Raw genomic sequence first — 23,439 nt, 5'->3', positions numbered from 1 at the left:
GGCTTGCATGGTGGGTGAGGGTATCCTAGCCCTAGGTTCAGGGACTAATTCATTAGGAGCCCTTCTTCCAGAGGCTCTATTCATTCATACCAACAGATGTAAGTGGATCTATTGCTTATGTTCATTTACAAAATTCTCCTAAAAGCTAACTTGATAGTGAAAGAGAACCTGTCACAATCAAAAACCCAGTCAACCATATTTACAAGTTTCTATAGAAAGGTAAATATAAGGGTGCCTGGGTGTCTCAGTCAGTTGAGCATCCAACTCTTGATTTTGACTCAGGTCATGATCCTGAGGTCGTGGGATCCAGCCCCTCGTCAGGCTCCAGCCCCTCATCAGGCTCCATGCGGAGTGTGGAGCCTGCTTATGATTCTCTCTTTCTTTCCCTCTGCCCCTCTTCCCCAATTGTGTGTGCACTCTCTAAGATAGATAGATGGATAGATGGATGGATGGACGCATGGATGGATGGAAGGAAGAAAGGAAGGAAAGAAGGAAGGAAGGAAGGAAGGAAGGAAGGAAGGAAGGACAGACAAACAGATGATAGATAAGGTAGGATTTGCCTGTTACACAGCAATGGTTAAGATCAGGCCAATAAACAAACAAATATACAGCAGATTCCCTGGATCTCTAGGAAATTGGCAGATGCAATGTCAGGAGCAGCTGGTTCTCAAAGGGCTGGCAAAGTTTTTTTTGTTTTGTTTTTTCCACCCAATTCTTCATTCATTCAACAAATATTTATTTAGCATCTTCTATGGGCACTGCCCGTTCTGGCAATACAGCAGTGAACAAAGTTCTTTTCCTTCATGAAGTTTACATTCATTAGGGAAAATCAGGAAACAGGAGGAAAAAAAAAAGAATGACCAAACAGCTGATGACAAGAGGTATCAAGTTGGCCCTTTAAAAAGTATCCTCCAGTCCATCAGATTCCATCTTATCATCTTCCAGTTTCCAGATTCCAGAAAGCCCATTGAATTGGTAAAAGGCACAAGCTGGGTTTTGAGAGAAAAACCTCTGCTATATCACAGCAGCATAACCTAACCAAAATTCAGGTTCTGATTTGGGAGTAGTTTAATGGAACACCATTATTAATTTCTGGGCTTGCTAGGTGGTTTGTCTGCACATCTCCATTAACCAAGTTCCAATGGGTAGAGGCAAACATAATGGAAATTGCACAAGCTTTAGAGCCACACCTGATGAGGTATTTGGAAATTGAGTAACCTTGAAAAGGTTACTTAATCTGAGCTTTGTCATATGTAAAATGCGGAAAATACCTATCTTATTATGTGATGATGAAATGAGATAAGGTACAAAAAGTCTCTGATAGAGTGGTACATGGCAAACACTTTTGAAATATAGCTATAATTAGATTCTATTATATATTGCTATAGTTTGTCAGTTCCTCCTCAACAACCTATCAAATTACTTGCCAAGCAATGACAAGAGATGCATGTGGGGCTGTGTTATCACCAGGTAAGTGAAAGGAAGTTATGGAAACAACCCTGCAGGGGCCATTGGAACCCAAGAGGATGGGTGTATCCAGATATACCCACAGAAAGATCTATAGAGTTTTTAATGGCCAGCCACTGATTGCAAAATACTGCAAATTCCTTCCCAAAGAGTCTGAGAAGCAAGCCCTAAAAGTTTATTCATAAGCCCTTCTCTATGGGCACTGAATTTGTATAATAGTGTATGCTTCCTCAAATCAGTGTGAGATTCTTGGCAGGCACAGCTGGGTTAATCTAAAAAGTACCAAAACCAACCCAGTTACCCCTGAAGAACTCCTGATTGACCAGTAACTAGAACTGCCATAGACCGATAGCAGTCCACATTGTACAGGTCATGGGTGAGGTGGGACAGTGTAATGGAAAGTGAGCAAAAAGAGGATAAGCAACTGTGTCATGGCATTGGTACCTGAGAGCATTAAAGACTGAAGATGCTGCTGTGCCTTCCCTCTAGTACCAAAGGACGTTTATATGGTTGTTGGGAAACATAGCAGGGAGTGAGTTACCTTTCCAAATACATAGCAAAAGGCAGGGGGGAGATGCTTATAGTTCTGCTAAGGATAAAACAGTGAAGGAGAAAAGGAGGCAGCAAAATGGCAAGTAGATGATACTCACTTAGATCAAAGAATTGTGAAGGGTGCTCACAATGAAACTGTTGTGAGGATACTCACCTTCCAGGGAGGCAGGAAGAATCAGCAGATTCTCACCCCTGGTGAGGCTATTCACTGACATGGAAGTAAAGAGAGAGTGACCATCTTGGATTTTATTTTTAAAATGCAAATTTCCTGAAACTGAGCAAAACCATCACTCATGCCTTTGTAGAATGGACAGATGAAAATGTGGTTGAGAAATCTAAAAACTTTGTTTGACAAGTGAAAGATTTTGGAATGAGGGAATCTCTGCTTTTCCAAGGACAAAGCATAAAGTCTCAGTGAGCCACATATACTTAAGTTTTTACTACAGATTAGAGCAGGGTACAGATTGAACTTCACCTCTGTCAGAGGAAATACAAAGAAATATGAATGTTAGCCCCTAAACCCTGGCCTGAGTAGGTCAAGTCAGAAAAGCAGGCTTATTTTCCCCCACCCTTCTGGGCTGGATGGACCTGGCAGTTGTGGGAGTGTGAGACAGAAGGAAAACTATGGTTTGTGAGAGCCAGTGGTGGCTCATGGGATGGTACTGAGGTACTGAGACGGGCCTCATGTGGGATTCAGACATGTCCACCTTTGTGTAGGAAACTGAGAAATTGACTGATAGAAGTCCATTTCTTATGTGCCTGAGAATCCTCTAAAGAAAGAATTCATATTGAAAAATAGTGATACATAATGAGCTTGACAAAGTACAAAGACAGTTTTATGAAGGAATGGACGGGGGAGTATGAGGCCAAAATGGTGGCTGTTACTCTGATATGTCTCCAGTTAGACACCTGTTTGAGTCCTAGACAGAGGAGGCAAACTGTAAGTAAAAATATGAAAAGGGGTTCAAACCTCAGTAAGACCTCAGCAGAGCTTTGAGGCCAGAGTAAAGCGCTGTAGGAAGGCTTTTCTACCCTTTGTCACAGCCTACCTCATCCCAAGCAGTGGCTTCCCAAAGATTCCAAGATCCATCAATGCTGGAGGATACGGAAATATCCAGAAGTGTGCCTTTTAAAAGTTAAGTAGTTTGTGAGCACATGTGACACAATCCTTGTTAGCAAAAAATATTCTAGGACATGTTATAAGGAACTGAGTTTCTGTGAGAACAAAGGAGTCAATCATGCAGACTCAAAACTCAACCTTGTGGTGCCTGGGTGGCTCAGTCAGTTGAGCATATGATTCTTGGATTCAGCTCAGGTCATGATCCCGGGGTCATGGGATGAAGCCCTGTGTCAGGGTCTGTGCTGGGCATGAAGCCTGCTTAAGATTCTCTCTCTCTCTCTCTCTCTCTCTCTCTCTCTCTCTCTCTCCCCCCCCCCCCTCCCCTGCTCCCATGCTCTCTTTTTAAAATTAAAAAAAGGAGGAGGAGGAAAAAGAGGAGGAGGAAGAGGAGGAGGAGAATCAAACATCCTGGGCTCAAACTCAGGTTCCCTTCTAACTGGCTGTGTGACCTTGTGTGAACAAACCACTAACATGTCTGGGTCTCAATTTTCATATGTGTGAAATAAACATAAAAGCCTGGAGGAGTTCCCAGCACACAAAAGATGATGAATAAATATTAGGTTTGTTTCTTGTTTTTTGTTGTTGTTATTGTTTCTTACTGTTTTGTTTTTGTGGTTGTTTTGGTTATTTTTAATAATATGGGTACCCACCAACTGTTAATGTCTAAGAAAATATGTGAAAGAAATAATGTCTTCACCAAAAAAAGGAAAGATTTCTATTCCTAACATTGATTCTTCTCCCACAATCAAACTTGAGGGAGTTTGGGGACCTCTACTGGGGTTCACGGATGCATAGATGGGTAATTCCTATTCCAAAAATCATTTACGGAAGCTTACAGAGAGATATGTAATCTCTGAAATATTATTTTTAAAAGATTTAAATGAACAAGGAAGATAACATAAACTAGAACCAAGATACAGCTGAGAAACATGTACACTGGTAGCTGAGCAAGACGTGAACACTTGCTAGCTGAGCTATATATATAGGGAGGTTAAGGGTCCTCAGAGAGAGAGAGAGACACAGAGCGAGACTCCTGTTCTGATGTGCTTTAATCTAGCAGGAATGATAGGACAGGGAAAATTGATATTGCTGTTAGCCTCTTTATGGTCTAAGCGCACAAATGTGATGGAGCCAAACATATAGCTGCTGTCCCACTACATAGCCCGGGTAGAGAGACAGGAATATCAGAAGATGAGACCAGAGTAAAGAAGGAAAGAAATCGACTTCAATTCGGTTTCCCTGCCTCAATAATATTTTCTGAAACTCCTTGGACCGACTTAAATATGGAATCATAGGGGAGTAAAGTATGGGTGCTTATCAAAGGAGCCAAACATCTTCATATACCTTAAGTATTTTACATCATTTAAGAATGGCTCCACAGTTGTTAATAGACATCATTCTGCCAACTGAATATATTAAAGGATGATCATCAGAATAATGTGTGTAGGTTGTTTCACAAGCAATTTATCCATAGTGATCAAAGCCAGTTGGAGACTGTTGAACTGGGAAAGCTGGCTGGCAATTTGACAAATGTAAAAAAAATGTCCCTTTAAACCTAAAATAGACAATAAAGAGAAATGCATTTAAAACACTTAAGTTTAATTTGCCCCTTTCTGGAGTATATGCTAATTTGGGTTTAGGCATATGGGAGATAATGGGAAGAGATGGGTATTGAAGAAATACAAATTCTTACTGTGTCTTAATGTAGAATGAATTTTAAGCACACTGTCCAATGGATCTGAATTCAAAATTCAAATCAAATGTTGTCACGAAGTAGAAAGAATTACAACTAAGGACTTTAATGACCATCCTCCACCTGCTCCACAAAGCATATGAAGGAACACAGACAGAACACATCATCCCTCCTATTACCACCAAACAGGTCCTACTGAGTCTCCGTCCCCTGTGTCAGCTCCATTCTCTCAGATTCAGAGTCCTGAAGCCTGAATCAACTTTGACTTATCCCTCTAACTTTTCTTCTCCCTCTCTTCCTTCTTGTGCATCCAGTTAGTAGCCACATCCTATACCTTCTGTTCCAGCGATGTTCCTTGCAAGAATCTGCAGTTTTCTCTCATAACCTTCACCTGGATTACTATAATGCCCAGCTGAGTGTTGCTGTCTTCTATTCCATCCTCCACATAACTCACAATACATATAACTCAAAAAACTTACACATTGCAACCACAGTGATCTAAAACCCCAGCTTTGTAAAGAAGCAGGTGATTTCCTTCCCATCTTTCTTATAGCAGAAAGTGGAACAGCTATTCATTGATTTACAAATGCAAAACTCTTGACTTGCTAAGTATGACACTGAAAGATGTACAAATGGTTCATATCTCTTAACACCCTGCTGTTAATCTTCAGCAGTTCAGTGTTTCTCTTATCCCTGCAATTTTTTGGATAACCTCATGAAACCCCAACAAGGAGCCAACACAAGATGAGTCACGGTGTAATGATTCAGACAAGAACAAGATGTCTCTGAATGAAAGAAAGCAGTGTGCTTCAGAAGCAGGAATCACTAGGAGAGCCAAAAAGCAGTCTTGAAACAGCACATCTGCCAACCACCTCAAAATTTCCTCAGGTTAAACTGGATTAAACTGGTGGCTGTCCTGTGAATGAAGATGCCAGTGTGTAAGGTAGATTGTCTCCCCCAATCCCTTAAATAAGTTTCCTTTGAAGATATACTATTTAAACATCTCTTTGGGGTAGGAATTTCCTAAGCAGCTGTTTTGTCCTGTGAGAGGGTTATCTACACATTGATGCCGGGTCTGTCAATTCACAATTTTTTTTAGCGCTTGGGATGTAGCTATGGCACACACAGCTAACTTCTAAACCCATACCTATTTTTCTTTTCTTGTTTATTAACAGAACCCACATGTTAGAGGGCATACTCAGTCCCCAAATAAAACTTATGTTACCCAGTTTTCTCTTCAGTTAATGGTAGCCATGTGACATAGCTCTGGTCAATAAAGCATAAGCTGAAGTCATGGACTGGGGCTTCTAGAAAAATCCTTAAAAGACTCAGCTAACATATCCTATTTGCTCATTCCCATTTTTCTTGTCTCCTGCCTGGAATATGGATATAAGAGCTGGAAAGGTGGCTGCAGCTATCATCTTGCAACCATAAAAAAAAAAGGCAAGAGAATTATAAAGGCCTTGGCCCTAACAGCCTCAAGCTGTTGAGTCAACCAGCAACATCTACCTGTGTGTTTCTTGTTATAGGATAAATCACTGTTTAGTTACTAACATTCATGTGCACTAGTAAATGAACCTAACCAAACAAAAAGACCTGATACATTAGCCTAAGTGGGAAATAACCAAAGTAACTAATATACTGACCATGATCTAGCATGTATTTTTCCTTTTGTGTACATGATATGTGTATTTGTGTGGTGTGTACCCACATCCATAAGTACACCACGTTAACAATCAGATGATGTCATAGGCTGGATGTTGTCCCCTAAAATTTGTGTATTGAAGCCCTAATATCCAGTGTGGCAGTATTTGGAGATGGGACCTTTGAGAGGTAATTGGGGTTAAATGAGGTCATGAGGGTGGGCCCTTGTGATGGGATTAATGCTCTTATAACAAAAGACATCAGAGAGCTTCCTCTCTCCTTCTCCACACTCACACAAAGAAGAGGTCATATGAGCACACGAGGACCTACAAGCTAAAAGAGTCCTCAGAATCACATTTGTCAGCACCCTGATCTTAGACCTCCAACCTTCAGAACAGTAAGAAATAAACTTCTGTTGTTTAAGCTGCCCAGTCTGTGGTATGTTTGAGAGCCTGAGTTGAGACCAATGATTTCTGCATCCTAAAGAGGATCAGCTACTATTTCCGTGGCCTCCCTCCACTCAGCATTTGTATCAGCCTAAGTGTAATTAATTTATCCGAGTCTTTGATGCCAATGTTTGTGTATCAATATGATTAACAGTGTGACCAAACACATTACACTTTAAAATGTTTAATTATACTGAATACCTCAATCCACCCCCTTGCAGGAATCAGGTACCAGATAAATGTGGTTCCTATTTTTTCCAATTAATTTTCTTGAAAAAACCCATTCATACCACTTTTGCCCTTTATCTCCTCAAAGACTGGGGTGGGGTTAGTTAACTAAACAGTCAATGCCCAAATGTATCCCATGAGTAAAAAAGGAGGGAGATAGGCTGTGAAACCGCCACACTTCCATTTTTGTCTGATGATGCAGACTTTTATATATTTTCTAAATATTTTTATATGAACTACCAATTTCACAACCTACTAGACACATTTGACAATTTTCATCTATTTAATAACTTAAGGCTACCACATCCTTCCCAAAGTCAAATTTGTTATATGATAACAAGCCCTATTACTTGGAACTCTCCTACCTTAAAATTATTGTCAGCATTTACATTTGGCAAATCCTTGGCGACAGCTCAAAACCTCAAGGTCTGAAAGGGACTTTGGAAGCTTCCTTACAATGGTTGATGGTTGGTCTCTATCTAGGACTCCAGAGCTTTCAAAGTTCTTTCACATATTAGAGACATTATTATCCTAATCATACATGTGAATAAGATGAAGCTCTAGTCAAGAAATACATGGGGAAATTATCTGCTTTAGTAATCATAAAATCAATACAAAATAACAGTATTAAATTTTTTTTTTAAAGGGGTAGGGGTGTGCCTGGGTGGCTCAGTCGGTTAAGCGTCCGACTTTGGCTCAGGTCATAATTTCATGGTTTGTGAGTTCGAGCCCTGTGTTGGGCTCTGTGCTGACAGCTCAGGGCCTGGGGCCTGCTTCGGATTCTGTGTCTCCCTCTCTCTCTCTTCCCCTCCCCTGCTCGCATTCTCTCTCGCTCTCTCAAAAATATATATTTTAAAAAATTTAAATAACAGTAAAACTCCATTTTGCCAGAAACCTAACCAAAAAGGTAAATAATAGAAAGCAACGCACAGAGGGGCAAGCAAAAGACCCGTTTTCATATACTGCTAATGCAAGGGTAAACTGGTACAATTCCTTGGTGGAACTATATGCACCAAGAATTTCAATATGTTTCTACCCTTAATCCTGTAATCCGACTTATAAGATTCTTTTTGAAAAGAAACAAAAAGAAACAAAAGGAACAACCTAAATGTCCAACGATAAAGAAGTAGTTTAGTAAACTATGGGATGGTAGGTAGGCATTAAAAAAATGTTTATGCAAATTGTACAACAATATGGAAAAAACTTTTTTTTTCCAAGCTTTAAGTATGGGCTGTACAAAAGTGACTTCCATCTCAAGAATATAATGTGGGAAGAGGGGAAAAGATTAACTTTAAAGTAGGGAACCCTGGCAAACACTATCTCATCCAAGTGATCAAGGTCAGCAGCATGGTGATAGATGTAGCCTGGATACGATGTGATGGAAATGGCACTTCACCTCTGTGGTCTGCCTCCCCAAAACCTATAATGCCAGTCTACTCATGGGGAAAAAAAAAATCAGGTAAATTCTAATAGAAGGACATTCTTTAAAATGCCTAGCTAGTACTCCTTACAACTGCCAAAATCATGAAAAACAAAGTTAGTCTGAAAAACTGTTGCAGCCAAGAGGAAACTAAGGAAACATAACAACTAAATGGATGTGATGTCCTGTATGTGATCCTGGACAGAAAAAGGATATTAGAAAAAAATTAAGGAAATATGATTAAACATGGGCATTATAATAATATATAACATTTTAAAATATACTAATATTGGTTCATTAATTTTAACAAATACATCATACTAATGTAAGGTGTTAGTAGTAGGGGAGATTCAGTGTGCGGTGTATGGGAACTCTGCTATCTTCCAAAGGTTTTTTTGGGTTTTTTTTTTTTTTTTGTAAATCTAAAACATTTCTAGAAAATAGTCTATTTTTAAAAAATTCCACATATGGTGTGATTGCAACTTTATTTTTAAAAGGATAAGAAAAAAGAAAACAACTCTCTTCATTGCTAAATATATAAATAATACTACCAACATATAACAGTGACTGTTTGGTTAGTACCACCAAATAGGTGACTATTTTCCTGTAATGAGTATTTTTTATATATTTTCCAAATTATCTTTCATGAAATTTTACTACTTTCATAATTCAAAACTATAAGCCTAGAGACAATAAACAAAATCAGTGATGCTACAAAGTTAGAAGTTAGTAGGAGACAGAGTTAGATGGGAGTCCAGGATGTCCAACTCTTAAGTCATGAGTTTTCTCCGTTATCCTGGACAGATTTACTTGACTCTGAATCTCAGCTTCACCTACTATGAAACAAGAATAGTGGTACCACCTATTTTGTACAGGCATTGTAAGGATTAAAGGCAATATTCATAATCACTTAGAGTAAGTCTCGGTAAAGAGTCAATGTTCAATAAAAGCTGCTGTTATTATTGATCATGATGATAATGATGATGATCCTCTGAATTGCATAACTGCCCCTAAACTTATTATATCTAGCAATGGAAATGATATTCTGGTACAATTAGTGCTGTTCATATTTCATGGCTTGTAATAGGTGAAGATTAGAATTACCAAGAAGGGTACTTCTCCCCCTGAAAGCAATAATGTACATGTGCAGAGTATCTGTCTTTTAGAAAAGACAAAGAAGAGCAAACTAAGGAATAAAAAAACACTAAAGAGAGAACTAAGTGGAACCTAAATGGACTGTGATATAAAAATATTATTTATTTACCAGAAGACTTGAAGGGAATACTTGTACCTTAATAGGACCCAATAAAAATTATTTGGTTTTCATATTAGGAATTTTAAGTGACAAGTGGCTAAAAGCCTGGATTTTTGGAGTCAGACCTCAATTTGAGGCACAACTTCAACACTGTTATATTCTATGAACTCAGGCAAATTCTCACCTCTCTGGTAATACTATATGAGGTTCTGTGGAGGGTTAAATGAACATATGCATGTAAAGGGCTTAATATGCACAAGAAACCCAAAGTGCCATGAATATTATGCATTAAACTTTGATTAACTTGTTAAATTCATAACACTTACAGGACTTCCCACCATCCCATCTTCCTTTACCCGCTATTCCAACTTTAACTGAGATTTGGTGAAAGACAGTGATTATTTGGTCAAGTTCCCCAAGAGTAGCCTCAATGAAATAACCCAGCAAATGTAGTCTCATTCAAGAACAGATTCTCATAGCAAAAAGACTCTGGGCACTTGAAATTCAATTAACTGCTCCTTGTGGACTGAGCTAGCTGCAAGTCTAAGGCAATAAATTCTTAATTATTATTATAAACAGAGCATGGTAGAATCAGATCGAGTGAACAAATTCACCCTACCGCTTGTTTAGATGTGTCTAAAAGTTACAGGAAATTGAAAAACAATACCTCTTGTTGAGATAACAAGACAACCAAAACACTGCCCATTAAAATATATTAAAGTTTAATAAGGTGAGTTAACCAAATTGAAAAATGGATTAAATTCAAAATAATTTAGATGGATAAAAAAGATCAGCTTCTAAAGACAATACCTCAACCACAGTTTCCATGTTGCCTCTGTAGATGAAGACAAGTGACCTATGTCTTCAGTTCACTGGCATAAATGGGGCTTTCTAGGATTTCCAGCAATATTTATTTGAGGAGTTTTCAAAAGTAATATTACATCTGAGCTAGAAGCACTGATTATAAAATTGAACTCTCTCCCTGTTATGGTTTTTAATCTCATGGAGCAAAACAGCACACAGAATAAAGCAATGTATCATAAATCACTGGCATCTGTCACAGGCTATAGCACAATGGTTGTACACAAACCAAGAGGTCTTGATTGGTAGAAACAAAAATGACTTTGCATGTACTCCTCCCTGCCCTAGGGCTCCAAGAGAGATGAGAGTTCTCTTTAGTAAATAGGTTCTCACATTTCCAATTATGACACAGGGAACTGATTGTGTAATAGCATCCCTAACTGAAGTTACCCTAACTTTGTTTTTGCCTCTAAAGGTCATGCTTGTTGTTTCATCCTAACACATGACAACACAGGCTTGCTTTGAGCTTTACCCTTTGAATAAATTATTTACTTTTCTTAAATTTGTAGATTCAAAGAAGGGAAATGGACATTATTTAGAATACTTTCAGGTTAAACTTTTGAGTATCTTAATTTGGAAGGTTACTTTAGTACTGAACAGTTTTGTAACCACTTAACAAAAAATGGCAAAAGCTCTAGGTTCTCCTGATGTTTGTAACAGCATTATCAACAATAGTAAATTAAGGAATGAGCCTAAATGTCCATTAACTAATGAACAGATAAAGATGATGTGGTGTATATGTGTGTGTATGTACGTATGTATGTGTATATATATATATGTATGTATGCATATATGTATATAATATGTAAATTTCATATAAATATAATATATATAATATGTATAATATGTATAATATGTGTGTATACATATATTTTCTATAATGGAATATTACTCAGCCATCAAAAAGAATGAAATCTTGCCATTTGCCAACAATATGGATGGAGCTAGAGTGGATTATGCTAAGCAAAATAAGTCAGCCAAAGAAAGACAAATACCATTTATTTTCACTCATATGTGATATTTAAAAAACAAAGCATATGAACATGGGGGAAGGGGGGAAAAGAGAGAGGGAAGCAAACCATAAAACACTTAACTATAGAGAGCAAACTGAGGGTTGATGAAGGGAGGTGGGTGGGGGTTGGGCTAAGTGGGTGATGGGCATTAAGCAGGGCACTTGTCGGGATGAGCATTGGGTGTTACATGTAAGTGATGCATCACTAAATTCTATTCCTGCAATCAACTTTACACTATATGTTAACTAAATAGAATTTGAATAAAAATTTGAAAAATAAAGTAAGTCTTGAAATAAAAAAACAGTAAAATCTCTAGGCTCAAAGAGGAAAATTTGAATTTTCAAGTCTTTATGGATATTTTCTTTGCAAGTAACTTGAATTAAGATTTTAAATTAAATTTATATGCAAGAATGATACTGAGCAGGTCTATATGGGAAGGAAATGACTATGCTTAGCACAGTTTTGAAACAGATCTTAACGGTGTTCTCTGGAGCATAGGAGCACAAGGAAAATATTGTACACATCCATTTGCTCTTCATGCCTGTATCTGGTCTTCTTTCTAACATCATGTATAAAAGATTAAAATAAATATACATCCTTTTCCGTTGTCACTTCCAATCAAAATTACAAACAGAAGTGTCAGTCACCTTAATGGAAGGAAATATATTCACAGATGCTTCATGAATAACACTAATACAATGGACCCTGCTATATAAACAGACTTGATTCTTCAGGCAATCTTACCTCAAGTCAAATGAGGAAGGACCAGCTACATAATTTGTGGGGCTTAGGCAAACTGAAAATGAGGGACCAGCCACCTCTTTCAAAAATTACTAAGAATTTCATCAGGGAGACAGCAGAGCACTAACAAGCATGAGGCCCTACTAAGCCTAGGCCTCTGTGATTGCTCAGTTCACATGCCCATCAAGCCAGCCCTGGGCCACATTTCTTCTGTCAAAATGATCTGTGTTATGCTATTAACTCTCTAAATAATGTGACTGTGTGCTTACTATGTAGGAAAGCTAAGGTGTTGTGTTTAAACTGTGAAAGCCCTTAGCCAGAGGATATGGATATCGTGTCATGTCCAGTATCAAAACCCAGACACTTTAAAGCCAACAAAGTTAAGAGAGGGATCTCCATCAGGATGTAGAGGGCAGATGCCACCACACCCCACAATCTCTTTCTCCGTGCATTCATTTTTGCCAAGGACTCTTACGTATCAATCCTCTGCCAATTCTCTCTACAACCTCACTGTGCATTTGTATCCAGATGCAAGAAATGCCTCTACACACTACCTATGTGCAAACAGTCTTATCAGCCTAAAAGCTGTAGGAAAACTTCTCACATTGATAGTGTTGATCACTCTCTCTTCAGTGAAAGAATATCCAGTCTTCTTGAATTTGAACAAAAAGAAGGAAAAGTCTTCGTTTTTTGTTTGTTCTTCTTTTTTGTTTTGGTTTTATTTGTTTGTTTTTGGTGAGTAAGACTGTAGGGAACTGTGTAGTAATAAAATAATCCTAGTGAATATATCAGCGAGGAGATACTGGCTAGTAGAATTACTACTGGAAAGTAATTCTATAGAAAGACCAAAATATGCATAATGTTGAATTAAAATGAGATAAACAGGGGAAGATGAAGAATACTGTTTCCAAGTGTAAAATCAATGAGAAGGCTGGAGAAGAGCACCCATAGTTTGGGGACGTGGCTTAGTGAAGCTGTGGATAACTAAAGTAGAAACAGTTGTTTTGCCATAAGCCTATGACAAATCTCAGGATCGAGAACAGAATCTTAAAACATAAATGGTTCTTGGACATTTAAAAAGATGATTAACCAGAATCATAAAAAGAGAAATGCAAATCAAAATTGCATTGAGATACCATATCTAACTTACTAGATGGGCATAAATGCAAGAGTTTGACAGTGCATTCTGATGGCAATTTCATACAAGGCACTTTCATACAATCCTAGCGGAAGGGTCAAGTAGTACAATGCCAGTGGAAGGTAATTTGACAATAGCTGTAAAAATTACAAAGTTAAAACAATTATGCACCTTTTGACCTAGGGTATCCCACTTCTAGGGACTTATTCTCAGGTACATTTATATATATTAGAAATGACACAGGCACCATGTAACTTACTATGACATAGTTATAATAGCAAAAGATAAGAAGCAACCCATATAGCTATCATTAGGACACCAAATATATTAAACTGTATCATTAAAATGGAATGCTAACCAGCAGTACAAAGAGATGAAGGCACATTATATCAAAAAAAAAGATATGTTTTTAGGTGCAGAAAGTGTATACACTGTGCTTATATTGTGTTTTTAACAAGGGGGACAAGATAATTATATCTGTGTTTGCAGGAAGACTTTCTGTAAGAAGACCCCAAAAATGAATAAAAATAGCTATCTATGGGGAAGGGTGGGGTGGGAACTGGGAAAATGGATGACAAGAGTGGAAGTGAGAACCTTTACTGTATATGTTTGTAGCATTTGGATTTTAAGGCATATGAATATATTGACTATGTTAAATATTAGAAATTTTAATAAATAAATGCATGACTGAAAAGAAGAGAAACATTAAAATACAATAAAGATAATAATATCTAACCTCTTGTGCACAAAAGAAACGAAAGTCAAGAGAAGTAAAATAATAACTCAAAATCCAAAGGCAGTTAATGGCAGAGGCTGCATTGGAACCTTGGAGATCAGACAACTCACTGAAATGAGACACATTAACACTGATATCCAAGTCATCAAAGGTAGTTGTGTGGCCAGGGACAGAGAAATCTATGAATTTGATATTCCTTAGCTGTCAATATTTCTTATCTCTGATGCCCTTGACACTAGAGAAAATTTCTGTCTTTATAAAAGTGTTAGACTCCTAATTGAAATTGCTAAGTTACATGTCACCAACATTTTTAATAAGAAATAAACTTGCTGAGGACAGGGAATATATCAGACAAAAAAATGTCATGTATGAATAAGAAAAAAAGAAGCTGAGTATGGGGGAACTGGTAAACTAAAGTCAATTTAGAGGCAACAAAGACCCTATGTTAAGACCTGGAGAAGGTTCCCCACCATCAACCATGCTGTTGGGATGGGGCTAGAAAGGTCCAATCACAGCAAGGCTTGCATATCATGGTAATTTTCATAGACAGTCCATATTTAGTACTCTCCTCTCCTCCCTCCACCTTTGTTCATTCCCTGCTATTATTCATGCAAAAGTCTCTGTCTTCTGCTAAATCTGGATGTCAGGGGTGATGTCTTCTTTATTTCTATGTGCCCCACTATGCCCTATGCCCAGCATAGTACCTTGAACATACTAGGCTTCTAGTTTCCAAACATTAAAAGCAGAAGGGGCCTCAGCAAATACTTAGTCCGATTTTTTGAAACTTGTTTACAAGTATCAAATCCCTTTCAAATGAAAAACTATATAGTATCCCCATAAAATGGATTTTTTAACAAAGTTGTATTGATTGAAGAGGGAGCAAGAGAGGGGAGAGCACACAAAAGCCAACCTACAAAAATCTGTTTCCCTTGCCAACCCCTGCAGCACCTCAAGGAACATAGTTTGGAAACTTTTGAGGAAGTGCAACCCCTTCGTTTTTTAAATGGAGCCATTTCTTAAAGTTTTTTTTTTTCCACATTAAATTAACATACCCAAGGTAGGGCTGGTGAGCTGCAAAGCAAGGGTCACGATATTCCCCTTGCCTATGATGATATCAGTTCTACTAGCTGAACAGGGTGAGGAATAAGGACAATAGATTCTGTGTAGCCTCTGGAAACACCACCTTCTTCTTTCCTATATGCACATTTGGAGAAGAACCTTGCCAGAGGTGTGAAACAGTATCTGTTCTCTCAGATCCTGCCCAGTCAATAGTCCTCTGGAACAAGTTATGTACTTCCCTCCATCGGAAGAAATGAGCCAGGACAGGGAGAGACTGAGGTAGTGGGAACCTAGCTTAGTTCATTCATGGATAACTCCTATTTACCAGATTAGTGCCAAAGCAGTTAGCAGAATGTCTAATGACTGTTCTGAAAAACTTGTTTAAGATATATGGGGATCCACAGACAACGTAGATAGTTAATCCCTTACCTATTGGGTAGTACTAATGCACCTAGAAATGTTTGGAAGAGAAGACAGATTAGTAATAAATAGATGAGAAAAAAAAAACTAACTTGTTTAAGATAGATGGGGATCCACAGACAACATAGATACTTACCTAATGGGTAGTACTAATGCACCCAGCAATGTTTAGAAGAGAGGACAGATTAGTAATAAATACATGAGATTATTTCAAAGGTGCTATGAAGAAAATAAAGAGGATTCTTTTTTAGACCAGATAGGATCTAAATTGCAATAACAAACAACCCCAAATATCTCAGTGTCATAAGTCAACAAGTTGGAGTTTTTTCCTTTATATATGCCCCTCTACACCTTACATCAGCAGGGTTCTCCTCCATGTTGCTTTCACACCTGGAGAGCACCAAGGCTGATGAGACTGCACAATCACATCACTTTCATCTATGTCCTAAAGGCCAAACCTTGTCCCAGAGTCCTGCTCAACTGCAAGGGTGCCAGGAAGTATCATCTCCCCAGTATCCCACCAGAAAGGAGAGCCATGGATAAGCACACAAGATGGTTGGGGGCGGGGGGAGGTGCAGGAAACACAAAGATCAATTAGGATGGTCTAGCAAAGGCTTTCCAAAAAGATACTATTTGAACTGAGACCTGAATGATGAGAATGAAGCCACCAAATAAATAGCATCAGGAAAGCCATTTCAGGCAGAGGAAATGGAAAATATAAATATCCAAAGCAAGTGCACAAGGAGAACAAAGGCCAGTTCCACAAGGGTGCTGTGAGGGGAGAAGCATAGGTGATATGGTCAGTGAAGCCAAATGACAAAAAGCTTTAAAGATCATGATAAAGGATTTAGGTTTCATACAACACAAGTTCACTAATCTGTCCTCTTTTCAACAAAAATGAAAAGCCACCCTTATACCACAGTGAAATTAAAAATTCACATTTCGCTTTTCAGACTTCTCTGTTTCTCATACTAAGCTGAGCCTTTACCTTTTCCATATTCACCTCAGGTTCACCTTTCTGTAAGCATTTGAAATACCACAGAATATCATGATAGGTTTTACAGTGCTTCCTGGAAATTTTTACCTCAGTTCTGCATTTTCTCAGGCCTCACTTCACATTCTTGATCAGCACCCAGATCTGTACTTTTATAGCTGCTGACAGAACACACATTCTCTGAAAAGGCAAGAAACAAGGAAGTTACCATTATAAGGAAAAAAAAATAATATTTTCTTGTCAGAGAAATAGCTCAGCTCTATTAGAATCTAATATTTTTAGAACCAAACTGAATACAGAAAGTTTTTGACTTTCTAAAGAAATTATCTAGATGGAATGGACTGGAAGATGGTGGCAGAATAGGAGGACCTAGGCTTGCGTCATCCCATGAATACAACTGAAACTATCAAATCATCCTAAATACCCCAGAAATTGACCTCGAGACTGGCAGAACAAAATCCACTACTAAAATTAGAGAAAAAGCCACATGGAATAAGCAAAGAAGGGCAGAGACACAGCTTGGGACAGTAATGGATCTTGGGCACCACATTGTGGAGGGAGCAGAGGTCATGGAGAAGGGTAAGAGACAGACTGGCACACAGGAAATCCCACATGGGGAAAATGAATCTCCATAGCAATTGGCTTGGAAAGCAAGAGGGGCCAAATTGCATGAATTTTTGCAATGATTAAGGCTTAAAGCCTGGAGTTCTAAATGTCAGCATGCTTGGCTCTGGGAGAGCCCTGAGGACATTGGGACTGCTCTTGAAGAGAAAGCAGGCAAAGAACCCAGGAACATACAGCATGGAAACAGCAATCTGAAGAGTGCCTAGAGCATACAGTGGAGAGGATATTTTCTTATCTCAGGGTATGTCCCAGAGAGACAGCATTCACAGAGAGACACCTCCAGCAACAAAGGAATTGACCAATGCCTTTTCCTTCCCCAGCCCCTCAGCATAAGCTGAAGGACACCTGCGGGAACCAGCACAGCATGAACCTTTCTTACCTAATTTATTTACACCAAACTCTGCTACCACGCTCTGGTGGAACTGCCATTCCCAGTCTCACTTACCCCAGTCCCAGTGTGGCAGACCACCTCCCCAAGAACACCAGCCCAAACCTCTGCTCACACCACGTCTCACAGGTTTTGCAGAGCCTCAGTTCCAGCAACAGTGGTAATAGGTTTCATTTCACAAACAGACTAGAGCACACCTATATAAAGGGCACCACATTCAGGCCAGAGACCAAACATTGGTCACATCAGGCAAACAGAACGTGTGTAGACCACTGGCCTGAAAGATAAAGTGAACAGGACAAAATAGCAAAGCAAACACAGCACATACTGGAGACACTCCTGGAAGCGCCAGGCCCTGGGAAACAGGAAATACCACACATTACAACCCTTTCCTAACACACAGAAGCAAGCACACAGACTTAGACAAAATTAGAAAACAGAGGGATTTGTCTCAGATGAAAGAACAGGACAAGGCCACAGTCAAAGATCTAAGTGAAACAGATATAAGTAACATCGCTGATGGAGAATTTAAAGCAATGATCAGGAGAATACTCACTGGACTTGAGAAGAAAGTGGAGGACATCAGTGAGACCTTTAACAAAGAGATAAGGAATAACATAGCAGAGATAAAGGGCTCAATAAATGAAATGAGAAACACAGGTGATGGAATGGACAGCAGGATGGAAGACATGAGGAATGAATTAGTAACCTAGAAGACAGAGTAATGGAAAGTAAGCAATCTGAACAAAAGAGAGAAAAAAGAATTATGCAGAATGAGAATAGACTTAGGGAACTCAGGGACTCCATCAAATGTAATAACATTCATATTATAGGATTTCCAGAAAAAAGAGAGAGAAAAAGCGGGGGGGGGGGGATTTATTTCAAGAAATAAAAGCTTAAAATTTCCCTAATCTGGGGAAGGAAATAGACATCCAGATCCAGGAGGCATAGAGAATTCCCATCAAAATTAACAAAAGGAAATCCACACAAAGACATATTGCAATTAAAATAGCAAGATATAGTGATGAAGAAAAAAAATTAAAGCAGCAGGACCAAAGCATCTTACAAGAGAAAACCCGTAAGTTTAGCAAGGGATTTTTCAATAGAAACTTTGCAAGCCAGAGGGAAATAGCATGATATATTCAAAGCACTGAATGGGAAAAAAATCTGCAGTCAAAAATATTCTATCCAGCAAGTCTATCATTCAGAAAAGAGATACAGAGTTTCACAAAAACTAGATGAGTTTATGATCACTAAACCAGCCCTGCAGGAAATATTAAAAGGGATTCTTTGAGTGGAAAGGATAGATAAAAAGTAACAGCATAGAAGTAGGAAACACAAAAGCAGTAAAAATGAGTATTTCTGTAAAAAAAATTAGCAGCAGAACTCACAAAATAAAAGGATATACAATATAACTACATATACCTAAAATGTGGGAAGGAAAAGAGTAAAGAATGAGTTCAAACTTATACAACCATCAACTTAATATAGGCTGTTATATGCAGAAGAGGTTATACATGAACCTCATGGTAACCATGTAACAAAAACCTGTAATAAATATGTAAAGAATAAAGAAAAAGAAATCCAAATGTATCTCTAAAGAAAATCAGAAAAACGTGAAAAAGACAAGAAAGGATCAGAGAAAATCTTCAGAAATAACCACAAAACAAACAATAAAATGACAATAAATACATACCTACCAATAATTATTTTCAATGTAAATGAACTAAACATTTCAATCAAAAAACACAGGTAGAAAGAATGGATAAAAATATAAGATCCATGTATATGCTGCCTATAAGAGACTCATTTTTGACCTAACAAGGCCTGCAGATTGAAAAAGAGGGAATGGAGAAACATCTATCATGCAAAAGGATGTCAAAAGAAAGCCAGGTAACAATACTTATATCAGACAAAATAAACTTTATAACAAAGACTATAACAAGAGAAAAAGACACTATATAATAATAAAGAGGACAATCCAACAAAAAGATATATCAATTGTAAATTTTTATGCACCTAACATAGAAGCACCCAAATACATTAAACTGTTAATAACAAACATAAAAGAACTAATTGATAATAACACTATAATAATAGGAGACTTTAATACCCCACTTACATCAATGGACAGATCATCAACAATGAAACAATGACTTTGAATGACACACTAGAAAAGAAGAATTTAACAGATATTCAGAACATTCTATCCTAAAACAGAAGAATATACATTCTTTTCAAGTGAATACGGAACATTCTCCAGAATAGATCACATATTAGCCCACAAAACAAGACTAAACAAATTCAAGAAGATTGAAGCCATATTATGCATTTTTTCTGACCACAATGGTATGAAACTAGACATCGACCAAAAGAAAAAACTGGAAAGACCACAAATACATTCCGGTTAAACAACATGCTACTAAACAATAAATGGGTCAGCCAGGAAATAAAAGAAGAATAGAAAAGTATATGGAAATAAATGAAAATGAAAACAATGGTCCAAAACCTTTGGGATGTAGCAAAAGTGGTTCTAAGATGAAAGTTTATAGCAAAACAGGCTTACCTCAAAAGCAAGAAAGATCTCAAAAAAAAATAACCTAACCTTTTACCTAAAGAAGCTAGAAAAAGAACTAATGAAGCCTAAAGCCAGCAGAAAGAAAGGAATAATAAAGATTAGAACAGAAATAAATGATATGTAAACTAAAAAACTAAAATAAAATTGGTAAACCTCTAGCCAGACATATCAAGAAAAAAAGAGAAAGAACTCAGATACATCAAATCACAAATGAGAGGAGAAATAACAACCAAAACCATGGAAATACAAACAATTATAAGTGAACATTATGAAAAACTATATGCGAACAAATTGGACAACCTAGAAGAAATGGATAAATTCCTAAAAACATAAACTACCAAAACTGAAACAGGAAGAAATAATTCCCAACAAACAAAAGTCCAGGACCAGATGGCTCCACAGGAGAATTCTACCAAACATTTAAAGAAGAATTAATACCTATTCTTTTCAAACTATCTAAAAAATTTTAAAGAAAAAGGAAGCTTCCAAATTCATTCTACAAGGCCAGCATTACCCTGATACCAAAACCACATAAAGATACCATCAAAAAAAGAGAACTACAGGTCAATATCACTGATGAACGTAGATGCAAAAACCCTCAACAAAATAATAGCAAACCTAATCCCACATTTAAAAAATTATTCACCATAATTAAGTAGGATTTTTTCCTATATTGGCAAGAGTAATTTAATATTCACAAATAAATCAACATGATACATATCAATAAGAGAAAGGATAAGAACCATATCGCCATTCCAATAGATGCAGAAAATACATTTGACAAGATACAAAATCCACTTATGATAAAAAGACCCTCAACAAAATAGGTTTAGAGGGACTATAACTTAACATAATAAAAACCTTATATGAAAACGCACAGCTAACTTCATGCCTAATGGAAAAAAAATGATGGCTACTCCCCTAAGGTCAAGAACAAGACAATGATGTCCACTGTCACCACTTTTATTCAACATAGTACTAGCTCTAGCCACATCTATTAGACAACAAAAATAAATAGACAACAAATTGATTAATTCAGTAAAGTTGCAGGATACAAAATCAATGTACAGAAATGTGTTGCATTTCTATACACTAACAATGAAGCACCAGAAAGAGAAAGTAAGAAATCAGTCTCATTTACAATTGCACTAAAAATAATAAGACACCTTGTAATAAACCTACACCAAACCTGTACTCTAAAAGCTATAAAACACCGAGAAAAGACTGAAGATGACAAAAATAAATGGAAAGACATCCATGCTCATGGATGGGAAGAACAAATATTGTTAAAAGATCGGTACTACTGAGTAAGGTGGAGGAGGCATGGCAAGATGGCAGCATAGGAGGACGTTGGGCTCACCGTGTCCTGCTGATCACTTAGATTCCACCCACATCAGCCTAAATAACCCAGAAAACTGCCAGAAGACTAGCAGAACAGATTCTCTGGAGCCAAGCATAGACAAGAGGCCTACGGAAGAGGGTAGGAAGGGCGGAGAGGCAATGTGCACTACACAGACAGGCGGGAGGGAGCCAGGTCAGTGGAGGGGCAGCCCACGCTACAAGGCAGAGCTCCTGAGTCTGGCTTGCAAAAGTGGAGGGGCCAGATGGATTGGGTCCTGACAGCCAGTGGGCCTTAACATCTGGAATGTTATAAGTCAACAGCTCTCCTTGGAGAGTGGGAGGGCTAGAGGACAATGGGAGGGAGAGTTGTTGAGCCCTGGATGACAGAGCTCAGCTTGGCGGGGAACAAAGGCGCTGGGAAGTGCCATCTCCCTCCCCATCCCCCAGCCAAAATCCCAAAGGGAACCAGTTCACGTCAGGCACCTGCTTGCACCCCGCAAACAACAAACAGTGTGCTTCTGTGGATCCATCACACCGACGGGTCTGCCTCCCTCCCGGTGCCGCAGGGCCCCTCACCAAGCATACCACCGAAGGCAAAGCAAGCTGAGTCTACCCCTCCTGCCCCTGTGCACCTTGCAGATCCACACTGGCTAATATGCCAGATCCCATAGAAGCAGCACCACAAGCCTGGCAGTGTGCAAGCAGCACAGACAGGGGCCACACCACTCCACAGTGAGTCCTGCCCCTGGGAGAGGGGAAGATAAGGCACACACTAGTCTGACTGTGGTCCTGTCCACCAATACAAGTTACTCCCGACAGCACAGAGGAAGAGCCCTGCAGTTCCCTGCCACTCCAAGGACATTCCAAGATGACGACACGGAAGAATTCTCCTCAAAAGAAACTCCAGGAAGTAGCAACAGCTAACAAACTGATCAAAAACGATTTCAGTAATATAACAGAAAATGAATTTAAAATAATAGTCATAAAATTAATCGCTGGGCTTGAAAAAAGCATAGAGGACAGCAGAGAATCTATTGTTACAAAGATCATGGGACTAAGAAACACTCAGGAGGAGCTAAAAAAGGCTATAAATGAGCTGCAAAATAAAATGGAGGCAACCACAGCTCAGATTAAAGAGGCATAGGAGAGAAGAGGTGAATTATAAGATAAAATTATGGAAAAAGAAGAAGCTGAGAAAAAGAGAGATAAAAAAATCCAGGAGTATGAGGGGAAATTAGAGAACTAAGTGATGCGATAAAACACAATAATATATGCATAATTGGGATCCCAGAGGAGGAAGAGAGAGAGAAAGGTGCTGAAGGTGTACTTGAAGAAATCATAGCTGAGAACTTCCCTGATCTGGGGAAGGAAAAAGGCATTGAAATCCAAGAGGCACAGAGAGCTCCCTTCAGACGTAACTTGAATCAGTCTTCTGCACGACATATCATAGTGAAACTGGCAAAATACAAGGATAAAGAGAAAATTCTGAAAGCAGCTAGGGATAAACATGCTCTGACACATAAAGGGAGACCGATAAGACTAGTGACGGATCTATCTACTGAAACTAGGCAGGCCATAAAGGAATGGCAGGAAATCTTCAATGTGACAAACAGAAAAAATATGCTGCCGAGAATACTTTATCCATCAAGTCTGTCATTCAGGACAGTAGGAGCGATAAAGGTCTTCCCAAACAAAGAAAAACTGAAGGAATTCATCACTAC

The sequence above is a fragment of the Herpailurus yagouaroundi genome, unplaced genomic scaffold (genome assembly GCF_014898765.1).
Source record: "Herpailurus yagouaroundi ecotype Mexico unplaced genomic scaffold, PumYag 162, whole genome shotgun sequence".
Classification (NCBI taxonomy): domain Eukaryota; kingdom Metazoa; phylum Chordata; class Mammalia; order Carnivora; family Felidae; genus Herpailurus; species Herpailurus yagouaroundi.
This window is presented reverse-complemented; position numbering follows the sequence as displayed.